Source organism: Rousettus aegyptiacus, unplaced genomic scaffold (assembly GCF_014176215.1).
Source record: "Rousettus aegyptiacus isolate mRouAeg1 unplaced genomic scaffold, mRouAeg1.p scaffold_m13_p_14, whole genome shotgun sequence".
Lineage (NCBI taxonomy): Eukaryota > Metazoa > Chordata > Mammalia > Chiroptera > Pteropodidae > Rousettus > Rousettus aegyptiacus.
Genome location: NW_023416289.1, coordinates 40807675 through 40824840, shown reverse-complemented (window position 1 = coordinate 40824840; position 17166 = coordinate 40807675). Strand labels below are relative to the sequence as shown.

At 41.5% G+C, this 17166-nt stretch overlaps 1 pseudogene; it reads left to right on the top strand.

The window, feature by feature from the left end:
- The first annotated feature begins 13103 nt into the window (after positions 1–13103).
- Positions 13104–13222, top strand: LOC118611691 (annotated as a pseudogene).
- The last annotated feature ends 3944 nt before the right edge of the window (positions 13223–17166 follow it).

Below are 17166 nucleotides of genomic sequence, written 5' to 3'. Positions count from 1 at the left end.
CAGCAGGGTAAGACCATGTACCTTGGGTGGAGAAAGAGGCCCTGGAGAGAATGTATCTCGGCACCTGTTGTTCCATCGGCCTTAAGCACTGTTCCCACCCTACTCTCTGCTGATTTGCTCTTGTTTATCACTTAGGTATCCAGTTGGATGTAACCCCACCCAGAATCCTTCTCTGAGCGTCTTTGCCCTCCCTACCTCCATGCTGCTGCTGCAGCGACCCAAGCCTTAGCCCTGACCCCTCTGCCTGTCCTTGTCCTATCCCAGCACTGTCCACTCTGAGTTGTAGTGGTCTGATGACTATGTCGTCTCCCTCTCTGGATGGACAGCTCCATGAGAGCAGGTCCCAGCACTGTCCTGGTCACTGCTATGTTGTCAGCATTGCCCAGCACAGGCCGGCACAGAGTTGTGTGTTCAGTAAATACTGACTGAATGACTGTTAAGTCTGCCATGGCCCTGACCGCTCTGGGTCACCAGTGTCTGGTGACAGATCTGTTACCCTGCTGGACTGTGAGCCCCATGAGGATGGGGTTGGGCTACTTGGAACCCTGTTGTGTCTCCAATATTCAGCAAAGAGCTTGACGCAACATAAGGGTTCATGGCAGACATTTAAATTCGATGATGAGAACTTGAAGGAAGCACGGTGGGACAGGGGCGTGTGGCTTCACATACCTGCATTCAAAATGTGTCCACCTGCTTCAGATTGTCAGCCAGAAGCCCAGGAAATGTCTTAAAGTCCTCACCCTGGTAGTCCAAAACAATGGCCAAAGACCACAGAGCAGATGATGTTGGAGACAGATGATCAAGGAGGTATGTGCCAGTGCTGAGGCCCGGTGGGGTCAACTGCTCTCTTAGCCACGAGGTTGGGCCCCAGCCCACCCTGAGAATGACAGGCAGAGTGATCCCTTCCAAGCACACATCTGACCACATCGTTCCTTCCTCAAAGTCATTCCGTGATTCCCCAGCGTTCAAGTCAGAGTCGAGTTTTTATCATGGATAAAAAGACCTCACACTGTCTGCCCCTCCGTGTCACCCCAGCCTTGCCTCTTACCATCTCCTCCCGCTCGACAGGCCCCTCAGAAATGGAACTTTTCCCTATTTCTCCAGAGCACCAAACTCCTTCATCCCTGGATCCTTTACCTTTCTGTTCTCTTGCCTCCCTAGACTGACTCACTTCTACTAATCCTCAAGTGTAAGCTCAAGCATCTCCGGGAAGCCTTCTCTAAACCTCTCTCCTTGACTCAGTCAAGAGACACAGCATAGACCAGAGGAGTCAGCGCTGTGATGGGAGAAGTACAGGAGTCCTGAGGACTGTTATGACCCAGTAGTGAGGGGAGTCGGGGGAGTGGTGGTCAGTGAAGGCTTTCTGGAAGAGTGAATATATGGCTGAGAACTGAGTGGTAGCAGAAGCAGTAGTTGCCCAAGCGAATAAAAGGGAAAGCACATTCCAGGCCAAAAGTTTGGCCTACGTGAAGGCCTTGATGACTTACATCAGGAAGCTTGTAAAGGTTACACAGTGCACAGCGGTGTAGTGTCTAAGGGACATCAATTATATTGTAGACATCTGGATTTATATGCCTATTATAGCAACTCTCTGGCAGATAGTAGACAGGTGTCATAATAAGGGGGTACATTTTCTGATTTGCAGAGGGGCACCGTATGGCCTAGCAGAAGCCCTGCCCTTAGAGACTCTAAAAACTTTAACTTTAATATGTGTAAATTGTTATTTTATTGATTGATTAAGGAAAAGGAGTAAGTGCCAAGGTCAGTACTTTTTTAAATGGTAAGAGACCCTGGGACACTGTCTAGAGCTCCAGGGTGGGGAAAGTGTGTGGAAGCATCAGTTGGAAATGCTGATCGAGTCCAACTGCCCTTGAGAGTGAAGGCTCAGAGAGGGGAAGGGGCTTGTCCCGGGCCACGTGATGAGAAGAGCTGGACTTGGACCAGTCTGAGCTTGATCCATGTGTATGTGTACATGAAGAAGAACTTTTACTCAAAAGGCTAACCTTATAATCAGCTCTTTGTTCTTGTTCTGTAGATATTCTTGTGCATAGACCATAGGGCAAGGTGACCATGAATTAACTAAAGACTCATCCTCTCTTATGCTTGTTCTGTCTAAATAACAAATGTAACAAATGTAACAGCTTATAACCCATAGCAACTGCTGAGCTCTGTAACCGCCTGAGGGAAAATTAACCAATTGGCTCATGCCAACTAAGTTCTATAAAAGCAAGTTTGCCCTTGATCTCTGGGCCCAGATCTTCAGAGCACTAGCTCTTCTGGGTCCACCAATAATAAACCTAAGTTGTCCAACTCTCTGAGCGGTGCTAGGATTCTCGCTGGTCTGATTTTTTTCTGTGACATTTCTGGAGGCCCCAGCAAGAATTCAATCGTTGGGGCTATTTGAGCCGCCACACCCATGGCTCAGCCTGGCCAGGACAGAGGGGCTCTGAGTCGAACGAGGATGCGCACCACCTGACAGTATTCTGGGTTCTCTTTCAGACTGGCACTCTGACTCTCCTGACAGCAGAGCCCTGACCATACTCAAAGGTAGGACAGACCAACTTTCAGGAATGTCCGCAGGATAGGGCCCAGGGGCTCAGCACTCTAGTCAGGTCCTGTCTTCGGATGGAAGAGGAACTTCATCGCCTCCTAAAATCTTCAGTTAGAAGACACAGGTCAGTGTCTTCCAATCGGGGAAGACATCAGGGGTCTTCCTGGGGCTGGAGGTAGGGAAAGATCAGGGCTTCCCCAAAGGAGGGAGGCAGTGTTTTAACCTCTGGTGTGCGAATGTGTGAGTGAATGAGCGGCTTTGCTGGTTTGACTCAGTCAGGTACGTATCTTGGCTCTTAGACATTTGTATAACTTGTGAAGTGATCCCCCTCACCCTGATAAGTCTAGCGCACACCTGACACCACACATATTTATTGCAATATTATTGACTGTATTCCCTATGCTGTATTTTACATCCCCGTGACTATTTTTATACCTAGCAATTTGCATTTCTTAATCTCTTTCCTTTTTGCACCCATTTTCTCAAACTCCCCCCTCCCACCTGGCAACCAACAATTCGTTCTCTGTTATCTATGAGTTTGTTCCTGTTTTCTTTGTTTTTTAGATTCCATTGATAAGTAAAATCATACAGTATTTGTCTTTCTCTGACACTTTTCACTTAGCATAATTCCTTCTAGGTCCATTCGTGTTGTTGCAAATGACAAGGTTTCATTCTTTTTTATGGATGAGTAACATTCCGTTGTATATATGTACCACCTCTTCTTTATCCATTCATCTATCGATGGAGGCTTAGGTTCCTTCTATACCTTGCTTATTGTTAAATAATGCTACAATAAACATAGGGGCGCACATATTTTTTTGAATGAGTATTTTAGATTTCTTCAAATAAATACCCAGAAGTGGAATTGCTTGGTCATATGGCAGTTTTGTTTTGAAATATTTTAGGAACATTCATATTGTTTTCCATAGTGGCTGCACCAATTTTCAATCCCATCAACAGTGCAGGAAGGTGTTTTTTAATCTCCACATCCTTGCCAACACTTGTTTCCTGATTTATTAATGATAGCCATTCTGACAGGTAGAAGATGATATCTCATTGTGGTTTTAATTTGCATTTCTCTGATGATTAGTGACCTTGAGCATCTTTTCATATGTCCATTGGCCATCTATATGCCCTCTTTAGAGAAATGTCTATTCAGGTCCTCTGCCTATTTTTAAACGGAATTGTTCATTGTGTGTGCGTGTGTGTGTGCGCGCGCGTGCGCGCGCATGTGTGTGTTAAGTTATATGAGTTCCTTACATATTTTTGATATTAACCCCTTATTTGATGTATCACTGGTGAATATCTTCTCCCATTCATTAGATGGTCTTTTCATTTTATTGATGGTTTCCTTCATAGTGCAAAACATTTTTAGTTTGTTGTAGTCTTATTTATTTTTTCTTTTGTTTCCTTTGCCCAAGGAGACATCTAAAAAAATACTGCTAAGAGTGATGTCAAAGAGGTTACTGCCTATGATTTTTTTCTAGGAGTTTTATGGTTTTGGGTCTTACATTTAACTTTTAATCCATTTTATTTTTGTATACGGCATATGAAAGTGTTCTAGTTTCATTTTTTGAATGTATCTGTCCAATTTTCCCAGCAGCATTTATTGAAGAGATTTTTTTTTTTTTCCCCATCATATACTGCCTCTTCTGTTGTAAGTTAATTAACCATATAGTCATTGACTTATTTCTGGGTTCTCTGTTCTGTTCCATTGATTATGTGCCAGTTTTATGTTAGAATCGTGCTGTTTAGATTACTATATCCTTGTTGTAGAGTGTGAAATTAAGTAGTATGATACCTCTAACTTTGTTATTCTTTCTCAAGATCGCTTTAGCTATTCAGGGTATTTTGTGGTTCCACATAAATTCTAGGATTATTCGTTCTGGTTCTGTGAATAATGCCATGGGTATTTTGATAGAGATTGTGTTAAATCTGTAGATTGCTTTGGGTAGTATGGACACACAGCTGGGCATCCATAAGGTACCCTAAAGGCTATGGAGTCTGAGTCAGCAATTCTGCAATTCTGTGTTATATGAAATATAGTCCAGAGTGTCATTGGACTACTGTCCAATCGTAAGTCACAAAGCTGAGTCCGCTATGGTCAAGTGTCACCTAAGCTCTTTTGGGATGCGGCCAGATGAGCGCCTGAGTGGTCTCCTCTTTGGAGGAGGCACCCACCTTTGTTTGACTTTGCACCACTGACACAGGGTGGGATACACAGGGAGGGAGGACAAAAACTTACTGATGCAGCTTAAAAATTGTCTATCTCCGAATGGCCCTTTTGACACAGAAGCCCTCTACCAAATTATGTTCTTGAAATTTTAAGGTCTATTTCCCCCCTCATTAGGAATCTCCCTAAGGTAATATGGGTGGAGTTTTCTCTAAGCAAACTGTTTTAAACTTTAAAATGTATGAACAAAAAGGTAGAAAGATTTGCTGATGCCCTAAAAGAGAGGATGAAAATTCACCTCGAAATGATGCATAACCTAGCCCTTTTGATGGCTTGGGTCAACTTAATACATGGCCAGAGTTTGGTAAGAGTATAATGGCATTTGTTTTACATATATTTAATTTAAGTGACAGTGTGGATACAAATAAAAATAATTAGGTTAAAAATATGAGAATTATTCTTATAGAATTAATATGGATCTAAAAATCACATGCACATAAATATTCTAATATAGGTTGGATAAAGGACCTTCCTATACTATCTTATCCACTTCAACCTACTTAGGGTGAAATGCTAGTAATTGGAAGCAACCTATAATGACTAGATGTCCTGGGAAAGGGGCGTGGTCTCTGAGAACACTAGGGATAGTCCATGGGCCCCAGGTTCTAGAGAGGGGTACTGAGAAGGAAAGCCTGTGGGGATGATGAGAATGGGCTCCGGTTCACTGGGCAGAGGAGGGAATCCTGGGGAAGAGGTCCAGTTTGGGTGCCAGGATCATGGTTGCCTGTTGCTATGGTTTAGGGTACGCTATGACTAGGGTACCAAATGTTGGTTTACAGGGCTCAGGTATCACTTGCCAGACTCTCTGGTGGAAGCTGGTGTGTGACATACCTTGGGCAGCAAGAAGGCACGAATACCATGTCCTTGGAGATGCGGCATGGAAAGTTCAGGAGAATGACGTCTGTGAAGCGCTGCACTCCCAGATCATTGTCTGTGTGTAAGGCAGGGACTCATGGTCCTCCAGCACAGGCAAAAACACCACCCCACAACAGCGCGTAGTCGATCTGACTCACTCAGGCTGAGGGTGGGGTGTTCATTGGAAGAGAAGGTGCTGTCTCTGCGTGGGGCAGTTTGGGGTGGCCAGGATGGATCTGTTCTTGTTTTTCCAAGCAGGAGGTGGGCCCAGAGTAACTTAGGGTTTGTGGAAGACAGAGAGGGAAGGAACGATGTAATTGAACTGGTAGATTCACAAACAGTGGTGGTGGTGAAAAATGGTTGGGTCAAGTCAGGGCACTAAGGAACCAGGGGGTTCTAGGGAGTGTGGACGGGCAGCTCACAGAGACTGGGAGATATAGATGAGTTTTTGGAGGCTAGAACATCCTCATAGGCGGAGGTGGAGTTCAGGGTCCCAGCTAGTGAACTATGAGATTGTTCCTTCTGCATTTTTTGCATAGTTCTTTCTCTGGCCTCAGGTAGTTCCTCTACCTATGTGCTGAGCACCTGGACACAAGGTAGAGCCTCTGCAGATTTTTGGAGGTCTCAGTCTTTACAGCTCTCTTTTCACTGGTAGACTTCTCTGAGAAGTCTAGAAACCTTGGCTTCCCTCACTTCTCAGCTCTGTTTTCTCAACTCAAACCAACTCTTGGGCTATCCTTGGATTCCCAATATTTCAAATATTTTGTTTATTTGTTTTCTTTAGTTATTTCACATGGGAGAAAAATTTAGCTTCTGTTACTCTGTCTTGACCAAAAGTAGAAATGCAATTAATGCTATTTATTTTATTTTTTTATTATTAAATTTATTGGGGTGACACTGGTTAATAAAATTAAATAGGTTTCAAGTATACGATTCAGTAATACATCATATGCAATTATGTATCAAAGGACATTTCAACTGTTTCCATGTCCCGGCCACCATGAACAATGCCACTATGAATATCAGGGTTCATATATCTTAACAGATAAATGTTTTTAAATTTTGGGGGTAGATATCCAGAAGAGGGGTTGCTAGGACATATGGTAATTCTATTCATAATTTTTTGAGGAACCTCTGTATCACTTTTCACAGTGGCTGCACCAATTTACATGCTCACCAGTAGTGTATGGGGGTTCCATTTTCCTCACAACCTCTCCAACACTTGTTATCACTTGTCCTGTTGATGATAGCCATTCTAACATGTGTGAGGTGGTATCTCATTGTGGTTTTGATTTGCAATTTCCTGATAGCTAGTGAGGTTGAGCATCTTTTCATGTCTCTGTTGGCCGTTTATGTGTCTTCTTGGAAGAAGTGTCTGTCAGGACCTCTGCCAATTTTTTAATTAGATTATTTGTTTTTGGGTTGTTGAGTTGTATGGTTTCTTTATATACTTTATCAAAGATGTTGTTTGCAAGTACCTTCTCTCTTTCAGGTGGTTGCTTCTATGTTTTGTTGATGGTTTCTTTTGCTGTGCACAAGCTTTTTGGTTTGATATAGCTATTTAAATAATGGCCTAACTGTTTTCTTTGTATCAGCACTAAGCATGTTGTAAGATGAGGACAAATCTTATCTTGGCTTTGAATCCTAGCTCCACCACTTCCTTGTTGTGTGACCTTAGGACCATATTACTTAAGTTCTGTGGGACTCGGCGTCCTCTAATGGTTCCTGCCCTAAGTGGGTATTGCGCAGATGAAATGACTTCATATGTGCAAGTTGTTTAGCAGTGTCTGACATGCAAAAACTACTCAAGTTTTAACAGGTGTTATTGAGGAAATGGTGTCTTAGATGTGCAGAAAATTAGTTGAGCATGTCAGTTTGACTTAGGTTTGGACTGTGATGTCCCAATTATGACATTATGACTTCAATATGGTCATTTGATCTCTTTGTGCTTCAGTTTTCTTATCTCCAAAATGAATAATTGTGAGATTTATGTAAACCAATACATGATAAAGTGGTTATCACAAGATTTGACACATGATATCTTCATTATCATCTTATCATTTTCATAATCTCCCTCACAATTACACATGCTGGACTTTAAATACAATATTAACAGATAACGGGACTAAATGTTGCTACTGCATGGAGTATATCTTGTCACCACACATCAAAGGCATGCAGCACCACAAACTGGGATACTTGGTCACAACAATCCAGAGTAAGCTATTCACATTAGAGTCTAAGTGAATGAAGTCTCTAGGCATAGTGCAATACACAACATGCACTCACATACAAGGTAACTCTGACAGAGAGAAAAAAAAAAAAGAATATCAAAGAGCCAGGACCAGGGCTGACCTTCAATTTTCCTTAGCTCTACTCTCAGAAAGCTGACTTCTTCCAGGATCTGCTTCTCAAGGCTCAATTTCTCCAGGCTGATATTATGCAGTACCTGTTCACAACTTTCTTAGAACCTTCTACTTGTTGCAGAGAAAGTAATATCTGAGAGCAAAGTAGGGGAGCTAGCTCAACTGGCATCCATTTCTGGAGACTTCCTGTGAGACTCCCTGTCTTGGTACCTATTTGGAGAAACACAGAATGGTAAGTTCCTTACACTGTGAAGCCTCCCTTGACCTCCAAGCCTAATCAGGCTTTATCTCTGACCCCCTACAGCTTCCAGAGTTTTCCCGTTACAACCTTGATAAGTTCGGCATATCACAGAGCTGTTTTCTGCACAGGGGTGAGAGCACTAAGAGGACAAGGTCCAATTATCTCTGAACTGCTAGCCTCAAAAAAAAATTTTATCTCTGTCAATCTTCTTAGGACAGCAAACTGAGAGTCAGATGGAGGAGGCTACCTGCCAAAAATATACCGCTGATAAGTAACAGACTGCTTTCTTTGTACTATATGTAGAATACTTGGATGGTGGCTATTTTTAACAACACACCAGGTATGTTCTAGTATGTTTTATGTCCAAATTTAATACTGTGACCTTATCTCCCTTCTTCTACTTCCTCTTCCAATACACATTGACAGTTGTAGTCATAAGCTCAAGCCAGAAGGAATAAACAAATGTGGGAAAGTGACCTCAATATTAATAGGAAAATTATTGTCTGCAGACTCCTCTGATGTGAGTCAGATATTTGGAACCCAACCAAGGGCCTGGGCTTCCCCAGGAGACTTCAGAATTAAGAAAGTGAGCCCAGGATACAGGTACCCAGGTCACTTCTTTCAGCCCAGCATCTGCCTTTTTCAGATTCACATTAAGCTTTGAAATAATATATTGAACAAATAGTCCATGCTTAAAGCATTTGAAAACCACAGTAATGGTTGATTTCTCACAACCAAATAAAACAAGTTATCGAATCATCAGCAAGACCCAGGGTTAGAGATGGATGTGGGTGGAGCTGGTAATGGAGTGGGTAGGGGTATCTTTTGGTTTCTCGATGCTATTGACAAGGGGTTGAAATGATGGAATCAGGTTAGATCGGGTAGAGGATTCATGGATTGTATTGAAATTGGTGATCAGAATGGTGTTAGATCAGTGAGAGTGGTAATATGATGGGCTAGGTAGAAGGTATTAAATCCTCATTAGCCAAATACTGCAGGGATGAAAGTATAGTGTGACAAAATCAGGTTAAGTGACTTGATACACGGAGGAAGGATGCTACAGAAAAACTATGGAGTGCCAACCATCAAGTGTGATGGGAGAAATGCCCTGTGTAAGATTAGAGTTCCTGCTGAAGAATTTGAGGAGGAATCTAAGGTAAGGGGGGATAAGTTCTGTATTAACTGATCGTTCTAAAGAGAGATTAGAAGTGGGTATTAATTAGGGGTAGGTATAGTCGTGAGCTGTGGGCAATTTAAAAATTGGGTATTCCAAGCAAAAGATGGATATAAAAAGCAGTCTGAAGAGCCATAGTGAAAAATCAGTCATCACTCAAAAGAAGGGGTCTTTTGTCATTTTACAGCTACTGCATGATGCTGGGAGGAACAATGTTTCCTGTTAATTTTGCAGCTGGCTTCCTCTGTGTTGGTCATTCCAGCTTGATTAATGACAAAGCTGGATTATCTTTTTGAGTCCAAGTCTATTTCACTCTTCCTGTTAGGTTTTTACTTTTTCAAATGAGATCGTGGCAGGGTTTGATATATTAGCACTAAAGTTGAATTTCATTTTAGGTTGACATTGTTATTTGATGTGTTGGATTTAGTGATTGGATTTGTAGGGTTTAAGTGATAAATGCATATTGGGGACTGGCCAAAATTTTACAGGATAAAATATGGAACTGGGAGCTGGATGAGAAACCATGAGTTCATTTTGACCAATAGAATTAGGATAGGATTGATTATGGAGATTTACAATGAAGATTGGGCTAAGGTTTAGGTGGACAGTCAGGACTAGTCTTGGATAATTTGACTTGTCAATTGAGATGCAAGTGAGATGAAAATAGACTTGAGCTTGAAATGGAAATGAATTGGATCAAAATTTAATCTAGTGATGGTGTCTTGGGATGGTGAAGTTTGTACAACTTCGTTCTGGTCCTGGACTGATATCACTGGTGGGATCGAGGACACTGAGGGACACCAAGAATGAGAAAACTATCTCCCTCTTTCAGGCTACAAAAATATGGCTAGTGTTTTCTAGGGTGGAGGAGAGGTGGGAAAGGCTCACCTTTTTCCATGTTGAACCTGGAAAAAAAGGGGCAGCCACTCCAGCCACTTAAGTTCTCTTTATCATGGTCCACGAGGGCCTTCTTCACAGCTGAGTACCTGCTGAGGATCACCACTATTCTGGATCCCAGATACAAGGTGTACACAGGGCCATACTAACTTAGTAGTGAGGAAGACAGAGGTTGCCTTTGGCTTTTTTATGGCCTCCTCCCTAAGCTGAAAGTCCAGTACCTCTGTGAGGGACATCAGCATGTTTTTGTAGCAAAGCTACAGCAGGATTCACAGAAATGGGAGGGGCCTGGGTACTGGGGAAGTTGGTCCTTGCTCCTTGAGCTGAGGGTCAGGAATAGACAGATAAGAGCCAGAGTCAGGAGCAGGCAATCTGAGTGTTTAGGAACATCACCTTGATCTTTTCCTCCATCTCCACATGTCATTATTTCTGTGTGTTGTGTCTTTTTTCCAAATTTCCCCTTTTTATAAGGACATCAGACATATTGAATTAGGGACCCAAACTTCTCTTGTATGACCTCTTCTTAATTACAACTGGAAATACTCTGTTTACAAATAAACCAACATTCTACGGTCCTGGAGGTTGGGATTTCAACATGTACACTCTTAGGGGATACCATGTAACCCATAGCAGAGTACCTCTTGCTCAACTATCTCTGGGAGATTTTTCCTAATTGTTCTACTCTCTTCCAGGATCAGCCTTTGGCTGGCCTCACTCCATGTATCCCTCAGCTGTACTCCCAGTGTCTGTGTCCATATACCTCCATCTGACTGTGCTTAGCCTCTGCTCCATGCTTAGTCCTTCCTCCAACTGTCTTTAATTCACACAAGAGGGACTGTGGTTGTTTGCATCTGCCTGTTTTCTTCCTTTCTGGCTTATTCTTTCCCTACATTGTCCTGTTATTTCTCTTCCCCATCACATTCATTCAGCCACCCCATCTAGATAATGGTGGTGTGTTGTCTTCTCCATGGATTTGCATAGACACACATGGGAATCCTCACTCTAGGTGCTTTTGGGGCCTCTGCTTCTCTGCCTTTTCTGAGTCAGCATGTTTCAAATACCCTGTTTCTCTGGCCTGACTTGTCTCTTGCATTATCAGCACCCTATTCTGCTTCTACCCCTTGGTTCAGCTACTAAGGTCAAAGGCCCCAGAGCTGCACAAACAAACCCCATGCCAGATGCCATCATGAACCTTTCACAGAATGTTCTAGGGACATAGTGTGAGTTTGTTTAGTGTTGCAATGTCCTAAAATGGAATTCCTCTTGTTTACCATCCTTACCATGGTGGGATATAGTATTCTAGGAGCTTGACAGGTGATGGATCAATCAACTTCTGCTTTCTTCCTTATTTTTGCCCAGATAATCTAAACCTTGCTCACCACTGAATTAGAAGAGGCTCAGGACTCAACCTAGCCTCCCCCTAGGTAAACAGATGTTAATCAGAACTATGCTGCTTTGTGTTGCATTGTTGAGTCCTGTCGAGTTTCTGTTATAGAGTTAGCTGACCTAAGTCGAAAGTTCCACTAACTAATTGGTATTTAGAAATAGAAGTATGGGTTTTAGGATCTCCTTAATGTGGCTGTGGATCATGTGTCTGGCCTGGATCTATTTGTGTATCTTAGAATGAAGCTTTGACTCATGCTAGGCTCCAGGGAAAGACTGTACCCTGTGAACAATTAGTTGTGTGTCCAAAACAGGCTTTAGTCTCTGATCTGTGGAGCACTAGGAGGAAAGACTATCCACTGTGTGGTATATGGGTCCACAGGGTGGTCACTTTTGAAAGAGCCTTCTTTGAGGAACTGAAAAAGAGAGACGGAAAAGAGGAAAAATCAACTTTAGTTGTCATGCTGAGGTCCATATCCCTAAAAGTGGACTTCTCACTAGGACCTTTGCACAGTACTGCTGCTGCTGCTGCTGCTGCCACCCATGCCTCCATGGCAACAAAAATCCTGATACGTCAGAAAAAATTCCCCTTGATCATGGCACCCATTCTCCTGAAATTCCCCATAATGGGCATGAATGCTGTGACACAATAAGTAATAAACCAAAATCAAGTCTTGAGCACAAATTGGCTTGGCACATAGACCACATGGCCCTTACCACCCAGTTGAATTAGTTAATATAGCTCAACATAAGTTAAATTAAAACAAGGCCTTCAACCACTGGAAACCATTATATAAGTCCTATTTAGAGAAGTGATTATCTCCACTGTTTCTCCCTTTAATAGGCCAATGTGGCCTGTTCTCAGACCTGGAAAGAATTCATGGCACCTCACAATGGATTGCTGCTACTTGAATGCCATTGTCTCATTCATCAAGACCCACATATCCAATGTTACTGAAGTTATCAACGTCATACAATCAGCAACTGGTAAATTTTTTGCTGCAGACTTGGCTAATAGGTCCTGTTCAGAGCCCTTTCAATAGCCTAACTCACCTGAAGTTTTTTCACTTCCAAAGGGACACAGTGCACCTTTATCAGGCTACACGTGAGTACCAACTACCTCATCATTGCTCACAGTGTTTTCAGGTGAGGTCTTAAATGTATCGACTTCATTCCAAGAGCACATCTAAGACATTACATTAATGACATCCTCTTCCAAAGAAATTCATTTGACACTCATTCAGGACATACAAATAAAATAGGAGAATGGCCCTAATTATAAAATAGGGAGATGGCCCATTGACCCACATATAAAGTAAGGCCCTGCCACATCTGTTAAATTCCTGAAAATTATTTGGTAAGCCAAGGGCCATTTGGTCCCTGACATTATCAAGAAACAGCTATTCTATGGCCATGCCACCCTGAACATGCCCAATCTCGTCTGATCGTGGAAGCTAAGCAGGGTTGGGCCTGGTTAGTACTTGAACAGCAGACCACCTAGGAATACCAGGTGTTGTAGAAATCAAAAAAGGAAAAAGAAAAAAGAAACAGCTATTGACATTCTCAGCTCCCACAGTGTTAATTTAGGCTTACCATACTTTAAACTTTTTGAGATTATTGAGGCAATGTGCTCCTTGTTTACACATTTTGCCTAATTTCACTCATGCTGTTACTTGTAAATTATCCCACCTTGGATGGAATCTCACCAACGAAAGGCTCTAGAATCTGACCTAATTGCCATACAAAAGTACTCCTGTTAGTGTCCCCCAGAAACATCTTCATTATAGAGGTTTTAGCAACCTTCTCCCATGCCTCCTGAAGACTCTGGTTTGCCATGATGGCCAAAAGTTGCCTCTGGGCTTCTGATGCAAAAACTGCCCTCCTCATCCTTACACTATACAGCATTAGAGCAGCAACTTCTGGTTAAATACTGCACTCTCCTGTAAACAGAGTTTCTTGCAGACCATGAGCTTGTGACCCTGTGTACTCAACGGCTCATTGTACTTTGGGTCATGAAAACAGTACCCAAAAAGCTTAGCATGGCCACGAAAGCTTTCTTGCTACAGGAGGGAGCCAAACCTGGGCCCTCTCACATATTCCACCTGCAGGAGGAGGTGGCCTCCCTTTGCCAGACACTATGGTGCTGAAGGAACCCACCTTTCTCCCAGACACCTAAGCTACCTGGGGAGTCCTGCAAGATCAACTGAGTGAACAGCAATAATTGTTTGTAGTACACTTTATGGACAACATCATCATCACTACATGCAATGAGACTCAGTTGCTGCTTTTCATTTCTTTATCAGATGTCCATGATATAGGTGCCAACCGAGCATAAATAAATCAGGATGCTTCACTAGAATTAAATGACAAAGTTTTATTCAAGCATCTTAAGTGAATTGCAACTCTGAAAGCACTACCAGAATGTTCTGAAGAAAAAAAAACAGTTGAAAGTTTTTATAGTAAAAAGCACATTGTTTTTAATGAAATTTATTGGGGTGACATTGGTTAATAAAATTATGTAGGTTTCAAGTGTACAATTCAATAGTATGTCGTATATATATTGCACATGTGTTCATCACCCAAAGTTAAATTTCCTTCTGTAGCCATATATTTGACCCCCTTTACCCTTGTTTCCACTGTGAATAATGCTGCAATGAATGTCGGGTTGCATATATCTTTATGGATAAATGTTTTTAAATTTTTGAGTGGATACACAGAAGAGTGATTACTGGATCATTTAGTAATTTTATTCTTATTTGTTTGAGGACCCTCCATACTGTTTTCCATAGTAGCTGTACCCACTTACAAACTCACCAGCAGTGTATGAGGATTCCTTTTTCCCCACAACCTCGCCAGCATTTGTTATTACTTGTCTTGTTGATTACAGCTATTCTAACAGGTGTGAGATGGTAACCCATTGTGGTTTTGATTTACATTTCCCTATTAGCAAGTGAACTTGAACATCTTTTCATATGTCTGTTGTCCATTTGTTTGTCTTCTTGGAAGAAATCTCTTTTCACATCCTCTGCTCATTTTTTTTAATTGGGTTCTTTGTTTTGTTGTTGTTGTTGTTGTTGAGTTGTATGAGTTTTTTGTATATTTTGGATATTAGTCCCTTATTGGAGGCATTTTTGTAAATATCTTCTCCCACTCAGTTGGTTGCCTCTTTGTCTTGTTGATGGTTTCTTTTCTGTGAAGAAGCTTTTTCTTTTTGTATAGTCCCATTCATTTATTTTTGCTTTTACTTCCCTTGCCTTTGAGGTCAAATTCATAAATCCTCTCAAAATCCAAGGTCTAGGAGTTTAGAACCTATGTTTTTTTCTATGCAATTTATTGTTTTGGGACTTATGTTAGGTCTTTGAGGAGGATCAGTCCTGCATTTTCAGCTTCTGGGTTGTTCTGGGATGGCAGTCTTCTTGATGTCCAGCGGTCTGGACAATGGGATGTTCTTTACTAAGTTCCTCAGTCAGTTATTCAGGTATTGATGCTGAAATGTTCAAAAGTTTAAGTTCTCAGACTAGTTTAAGTAAGACAAAAATCAATTCCCCATGTTTCATCCACTCTTATTTAAGTATATTTATTAGTAGCTTGACCTTAGTGACTCCATTTTGTTTCTTCATTCTTTCCTCATAGGATGGGGCAACACAGTTAACCAAATTTTAGGTAGCGATCTCAGCACTGGATGTCCTAGCCAACAATTGGCCCCATCTGCACATTTTTATAGATTCTAGGGCCATTGCCGATGGCTCATCTGTCTAGTTCAGGCAAAAAAAAAAAACTCTGGGGATTTTTTGCCTCACAGCTATGAAAATATAAATCAAGGTAATACATCTCTACATATACCTAGGCCACACTACAAGGCCTCACAAGAGCTCTCCTTATGCATTTCAGAATTCTAGACATTATTGATCATGACCAAGGCACTTATTCTACTTCTAAAAACATATGAAGCTGGACTCTTGAACAAAGCATTCAGTGGGATATTTACCTTCCTTACTGGATTTAGGCTTCCAGTAAGAGCACCATAAGAACTTACTTAAATAAGTTCAAATTCAATTAAATAAAAGAACACAATTTAGTTTTTACTCAAGCATCAGTAGTAGTACATTGGAATATGGACTCTGACTCTGTTTTGTTGTTGTTGTTGTTGTTGTTGTTGTTGTTTTTTCATTCTGGGATCAAACCACTTTGTTGAGGGTCTTTAGGAGAGGGTTAAAGGGCTGGGAGGATAAGATCCAATGTCCTGAGCCTGGCTGGGATCTCATTAACCTCACAGTTGCTGAAAGCTTGACTGCATTTGACTGCTGACATCTTTTAAGCATCTATCCTCTCCTTTTCCCTTGTGCCATATCCAGGAAAGCTGATAAAAAGCCCAGGTACTCTTTCCTTGGGCCTCAGCAGGAGATTCAAACCATGAGAGCCCAAGACCACATACAGAAACTCTTATACAACGCCCATCCCGTAACCATGATTTCTACTATAAAATAAGTTTGTGAAATTCTGTAAAGTACCTTTCATTGATTTTTGGAATTTAGAATTGCAGCTAAGGAATCGTGGACTTACATTCCATTGTGGGATTGTACCATAGTGTATTTATCCATTCTCACGTTGATAAATATTTGGGTTTGTTGCCATGTTATGACACTTTTCCCAAAATTATTTATTATCTTAAGTGGAACTTCACCTCTTCTTATTGAAAAAAAATTTTTAGTGACATTTGAATAATAAAAAAAGCCAATCTCCTTTCCTTGTTCAAGCCATTTTAAACACACTTGACTCACCTGGCCTGCTCATCCCAGTGGCCTCAATCATGCAAGCAATAAACTTTTCATAACTTATTAGTGTGTATGTGCATGCATGCATGTGCATGCTTATGATCATCAGTCGACATCTAAACCAAATTTTTGATATGAATTCATCTATTTCTGTAGGTGAACATAAAACAGTTATTGGTTTTATTGATTTTCTATATTGTTGTTTTATTCCCCACTTCTTAAGGGCATTTCTTGATGATGAAAGTCAAATAATCAAGAGGGTATAATAATCCCAAAGTTTATACACTTGATAACAGCTTCTAAATACATTAAGCAAAAACTGATAGAGCTGCAAGGGGAAATAGGCAAATTACAGTCATACTTAGAGATGTGAATGCCTTGTTCTTAATAACTGACAAGGCAAAAAGGTGGAAACTCAGCAAGGATATAATAGAACTGAATAACGCTATTAATTTGACCCGAGTAACCTTGATAGTATGCTGCACCCAGCAATATCAGAGTACACATTATTTTCTAGTGTGAAGAACACATTCAATAAATTAGAGCACCCCTGAATTCAAGGGGTCAGGATTGTCAATCCCCTCCTCTTGGGTCGGGGGTGTATGATTCAACTGCTGGGGTCTAGGTCCTGGGTCCAGCAAGGGGTTTACCTAACATTGTAAGAAATATGCTGCTTCATCTCTACTTACTC